This window comes from Antechinus flavipes, chromosome 6 (assembly GCF_016432865.1).
Source record: "Antechinus flavipes isolate AdamAnt ecotype Samford, QLD, Australia chromosome 6, AdamAnt_v2, whole genome shotgun sequence".
Lineage (NCBI taxonomy): Eukaryota > Metazoa > Chordata > Mammalia > Dasyuromorphia > Dasyuridae > Antechinus > Antechinus flavipes.
The window spans coordinates 19,921,386-19,928,089 of NC_067403.1; positions in this window are offsets into that span (position 1 = coordinate 19,921,386).

Below are 6,704 nucleotides of genomic sequence, written 5' to 3' on the forward strand. Positions count from 1 at the left end.
AAAGTTTTTCCCTTAGTAGATCTGTAGGAAAAAAATATATATTCAATTCATAGTCTATGAAATGATATTATCTTCATTTCATAAAATATGAATATAAAACTCAGTTAACTGATTTATCTAATATGATACAGATTTAAGCTTTAGAGACAAAACATGCAGTCACTCTTCTAATTCCAACTCATTCCATTACTGAATACCAGAGAAAGCAAATCCAAATTGTTTCTTGGAATATTAAACTCTGGTATTTATCCTTTATCCTTATTTGCATGTCTCAATGTGGATCTTTTTTGTGCAACAACATGGTAATATGATTAATTCAATAATTCCAAAGCAGTGAATTATGAGTACTAATTCCATTATCAACCTTCTTTGATGTACCATCAGATGCTCTAGGAATTATCAAGAGTTGTGCTGGGAAATCTTTACATTCTTACTGCTAAAGGAGATCTCAAACCCTCGTCTTTATTTTCTCCAAAAGAATTAAAGTTGTTATAAACATTATTATCAATTCCTGTTTATGTTTCTCTCATAATCTATTTCCTTCCCTATGATAAATTCAACAGAAATGCTTTCTAATAATGTCACATACATTGTCATTTGAGAAATATATCCTGTTATAATTCTATTCCTTAACCCACCTCATATATCAAAATCCCAAATGAATTAATTAGCAGCTACCAGCTGTGATTTCAATTATCCTTTTCTCATATAATGGACCAAAAAATGGTGCCCAAGAAGACACAGCAAAATATATTTATTTTTTTATTCTGAAAAAAGTTTAAATTTTATTTTCTGTGTTATACTTTTCACTTATGTCATTTGTCAAGGAAAAGAACTTTTTTTTTTTACAAGAAAGGAGCTGTTATAGTAGATTAACTATATAAAACATAATAAAATCTTACTTATTACATTGCATATGTTCAATTTGTATATAAGCAGAGAAGCAAAAATGTAATCCTGAAAGCAAGGTTATATTTTACTTAAATATTACTAGGAAAAAGGAATATATTCTCCTTGGTGCATCAAAATTGAAATGTTTACTTAAATATTACATTGCATCTTTATAACTAATGAAAACATAACATCAGAAATAAAAATTACCAATTAATATTTAACATCAAATTTATATCACTGATAAAAGAACAAGTTTAATTTTCAAGGTACCACTTTCCCTTAATTTGAGAATGACCAATAAACCAATCAGCCTAGATCTATTTTTTCTCTCCTGTGTTTGAAGATCTTTGAAAGGTGATGTGAAGAATAAACAAGATACAGAAAATCTAGTGCTTCGGTTTGTATTATTTGAATGCCTCTATTTGAGCAAGGTAAGGCTTATTATTTACTTAGAGAATAAGTAAGAACTTTATTCTGCATTTTTCTTATGAGAAAATTAATTGAGAAGAAAATGAAGTTATTGGGAAAGGCTTGAAGAGGATAGTTGGACTTCAGATGAGATTTTTTTTTATTATAGCTTTTATATACAAAACTTATGTATGGGTAATTTTTCAACATTGACCCTTGCAAAAACTTCTGTTTCAACTTTTCCCCTCCTTCCCTCTACCCCCTCCTCTAGATGGCAGGTAGTCCCATACATGTTAAATATGTTAAAGTATATGTTAAATATAATATATGTATATATTGATACAGTTCTCTTGTTGCATGTAAATGCTATGTTGTAGTCCATACTCATTTCCCAGTGTTCTTTCTCTGGGTGTAGCTGGTTCTATTCGTTACTGCTCTATTGGAACTAATTTGTTTCATCTCATTGTTGAAGAGAGCCATGTCCATCAGAATTGATCATCATGTAGTATTGTTGTTGAAGTATATAATGATCTCCTGGTTCTGCTCATTTCACTTAGCATTAGTTCATGTAAGTCTTTCCAAGCCTCTCTTTATTCATCCTGCTGGTCATTTCTTACAGAACAATAATATTCCATAACATTCATATACCACAATTTATTCAGCCATTTTCCAGTTGGTGGAAATCCACTCAATTTTCAGTTTCTTGCCACTACAAAGACCCACAAACATTTTTGCACATGTGGGTCCTTTTCCCTTCTTTAAGATCTCTTTGAGATATAAGCCCAGTAGAAACACTACTGGATCAAAGGGTATGCACAATTTAATAGTCCTTAAGCGTAGTTCCAAACTGCTCTCCAGAAGGGTTGGATCCATTCACAGTTCCACCAGAACTACATCAGTGTCCCAGTTTTCCCACATCCTCTCCAACATTCATCATTATCTTTTCCTATCATCTTAGCCAATCTGACAGGTGTGTAGTGGTATCTCAGGGTTGTTCAGATGAGATTTAATAGGACATTTATAGACAGTTAGAGGGAAGAATAATCCAATAACATTCCCAAAATTATGAACATAGAGATTAAAAGTACTTTCAAATATTTTTTACCTGAAATGTGAGGTTTGAGGTTATGTGCTGCAGACTAAAAATTACTCATAAGAATTGCACAAGAACATTAAAAAATAAATCACCCAAGAAAAAGAGTGTAAAGTTATATTATCAGAGAGTGTATCCTTGAAAAACAAAGTGACAGTGATTTAGTGAAAATACAGTATTAGGACATATCGTTTTGATGAGATATCTAATCCATGTACTTCACTGGTATCCTGTAAAGAAGAAGAGACTAAGAGAAAGTAAACTGGATGGCTGTAATTGGAGAACTGAAGGGAAAAGGGAGACAAAGGATAGCTAGGACTCCTGTGAGTTAGGATCTGAAGCCAAAAAGAGAGTCTACACATCATTTTAATCACAAATACACATAGATTTAAGTATGAACTTTATACAGGGGAATAATGGGACATAAACCTGGGCCAGAACAAATATGTCCTTGAATGCTACATTAAGGAAGTAGGATTTTATTTATGGCATGAGGAAACTACTAGTAGTGTTTGAGGAAAAAGAGTAACAACCTGAGGTGTGCAAAGGTTGGGAGGGCTGTTTTCTAAATACATATACAGAATTGATATAATTCAGAACATGGTATTGAGGTGAAGAATGAAACCAACAATTTATTCCTCTTGCCTCTTATTTTCATTCATGTAGGAAATATAATAGGTTTTTGATGATACGACCCTTGCTGCTTTGCTGAAAGAAAACCTTTTAATTTATTTTGAAAGAGTTCATGTCAGCACTCAAGTGACAAAAGTTAAGGAGAATATTGTAACCCTAGGTCAGATAAAGAGTTGGGCCTTCTCCCTACCAATATTAAGTCATCCTGTTGTCCTCTTAATCTTATTTACTTCCATGTCCTTATAGGACTTTTATTTATTTATACTATTATAGCTTGGAAAAAGAAAAAAATAATCCTAGAAGTAGGACAAGAAGTGGATTTTCTCTTCTAGTCCAGATTTTAAAGACTCTTCTAGTCTTTAAAATAGAGTTTTATTGGTGAAGAAAAAAAATGTGAATTTCAGAATCCATTCCTCTCACATACAAATTAAAACTAGCTAAACATATCTTTACTACTGAAATTTCTGTCTTTATTTTTGCATATGCTCTGCCTCTGTACTTACCTAAAATATATTTATTTGATTAATTCGATCCTCTTTTCACTGTCCTATTATTACTTTGGTTGTTTCAAGTTTCAAATGAGCAGTGCAGAGTTAGATTATGTGTCAACATGATTTTGTATGACCTTATTTTAGAAGTCAACCTCAAAGTACTATGGAAGATGATAAATTGTGAGAATTTTTGATCTTGCTGATTTTGCTGGCATTTTCAAGACAAGAAGTCTGTTCCTAAAATAAAGCCAAGGAATCTTAATATTATGTAAAAGAAATCAAAAGAAAAAAATACCTTCTTCTGAAAAAAAAAAGAGAAAATATGGAAAACAACTAACTAATTAAAAAAGACAAGAGGAAAATTTAACAAAATTCTAGGTTGAGGAAAAATCTTCAAAGCAAAAAAGGATATTTTAACTAAAAATTAAAAATCGGGAAGGCATTTATCCACAAATACTTTCATTTAATAAACATTTGATAGATTTGTTCATTAGGGCACTGAGATAGGGAATGTTTAATTAGAAGATTTTTGTTATTATACATTTCTCTTGAAAAACAAAAAGAAAAATAAATTGATTTGGCTGAATGGACTACATGAGAGATTAGAACATTATAACAAATTTAAAGAGGAAACAATTTTGAAATTACACAATTAAATCACCTGCAGTAATATCAAGTGTCTGCAATTAAGTATTTCAGGATTTTGGCAGGATTTGGAAAAGAGATAAGAAACTCTTTAATAGTAAAAGACCAAATGCTTATGTAATAAAGTCCCTATAATTTCCATCACCCCTTGTAGGTGATGGAAATCAAATGTTCAGTATATTTTAACACTATTTTGCTTTAACATAGAATAGCTAATGAAAATGTTACATTTCTTTTAGTTTTTCAAAATTTTAAAAACTGAAGATACAAAAACATTTTAATAAATTTTCTTGTCAACAAAGAGCTTAGCATTTTTTAAAGAACTATTATCTCCATCTTTTGTGTCAAGTTTTCTAAATTGAAAATGCCTCCAATACTGTGAAATTTCATTGAGAAAAGGGATAATGTATACTGCTTTTTTTTTGAGACCAGGTAATCTTTGTTTTTCATTTTTTTTTAAATTTTTCCCACTTACATGTATAATAACACTTTTTTGGCTATACATTGTGCATTCATTTTTTATATATTCTCATATGAATTATATTACTAGAGAAAAATAAGAACAAACAGGGAAAAACATGAGAAAAAAGAAGAAAAATGAACATAGCATGTATTGATTTACATTCAGTCTCCATAGTTCTCTCTCCAGATGCAGATACATTTTCCACCCAAAGTTAAAGGCATTGTCATATATTACTGAACCAATGAGAAGAAACTGTGTATCTTCACATAATCTTGCTGTTGCTGTGTTGAATCTTTTACTAGATCTGCTTATGTCACTGTGTATCAGTTCATGTAAATCTCTCCAAGTCTTTCTAACATTGGCCTGTCCATAATTTTTATAGAACAATAATACTCTATTATTTTCCTATACCATAACTTATTCAGTCATTCCCTGATTGATGGGCAGTTACTCGTTTTCCTATTCTTTTCCAGAAAAAGAGATGCTACAAATATTTTTTACACATGTAGATCTTTCCCCCTTTTTATGATTTCTTTGGAATACAGACCCAGTAGAGACACTGCTGGATCAAAGTGTATGAAGTTTTTTAGCCATTTGGGCATAGTTCCATGTGTTCTCCAGAATAGTTGGATGATTTCATAACTCTACCAATAATGCATTAGTGTCTCAGTTTTCCCACATGCCCTCCAAAATTTATCATTATCTTTTCCTGTAATTTTATCCAATCTGAGAGGTGTGAAATGGTACCACAGAGCTGTCAATTTCCCTTTCTCTAATCAATAGTAATTTAGAGCTTTTTTTTGTCATATGATTATAGAAGGAATTAATTTCTTCATCTGAAAATTGTCTATTCATATCTTTGAACATTTATCAATTGAAGAATGACGTGTTCATATCAATTTGACTCAATTCTTTATATTTTTTGAAATGAGGCCTTTATCAGAAACATTGGTTGTAAAAAACAAAAAAAAAAAAAACTTGTCCTCCCTCCCCTCCTCCCCACCCTGCTTTCTGCTTCCTTTCTAATCTTGGCTGCATTGGTTTTGTTCATGCAAAACCTTTTTTAATCCATCTGCTTTATCTTTTTATTGTCATGACCTAGCACAACATCTTACTTATACTGAATTAATTATGTAAGCATATCTCATTTTCAAACACAGGGATTATTTAGTTTGAGCTATATAAGAAAATGAGATTCCCAACTGAGCTCTTCCATTCTAGTGATCCTTTTAAAGCATAAAGACTTATTATTTAGTTTTGTAGATATAAATTACAATGACTCATATGGTAGCATTTGTGTTTAAACATTACATAAAATCCCTAAGAATCGGAACATTATTAGTCAACCTTTTGTTGACTTATCAAAGTATATGCTATAATTTGTATATATCTATATAAGATTGCTAAAAGGCTGCACCTAATGGAAACAGGGACTACAGGATCCCCACTTCCAGATAATAGCTTGGGAACTATTTTTGTGTATCCTATAATTTAATTTAAGCTTCTTTTCTATGATTATTTTCACTGTCTCCTTATATAGAGATATAAAATCTCTATAAAATTTGACAAAGGATGAAATACATCTCCAAAATGTAGTAACTCCATTTTCCCCAACCAGTGAGAAATTTCAGGTAGTTTCTTTTATATTTAAAACAGCTATTAATCCTCTGAGTATCCTGATTTCTCAATCCCCATGACTTTGTGGAAGGAAAGCCTACAATAATTTCCATTGTCTACACACCCTGATCATTTCATACTTACTAGTACATCAACTCCTTAAATAATTTAAAGCAATATTACTGTTATGTATTAAATGGGCATATGCAATAAATCAATAAACTTCTATTAATTACCTATTATGCCACAGGCACTGTTCTGAGTCTATATATACAAAAACAGATGTGACACATCTATATTCTACCTCAGGGATATATGTTCATTTATGAAATTTGTAAATTGCATGGAACCACTCTCTAGTAAGACGATTAAATTTGTTTTATCTTTCCATGGACCGGGGTTTCCATAAAACTTCTTAGCCATTTCTAAATTATAGAATCAGCATTGAAGACACTTTTCA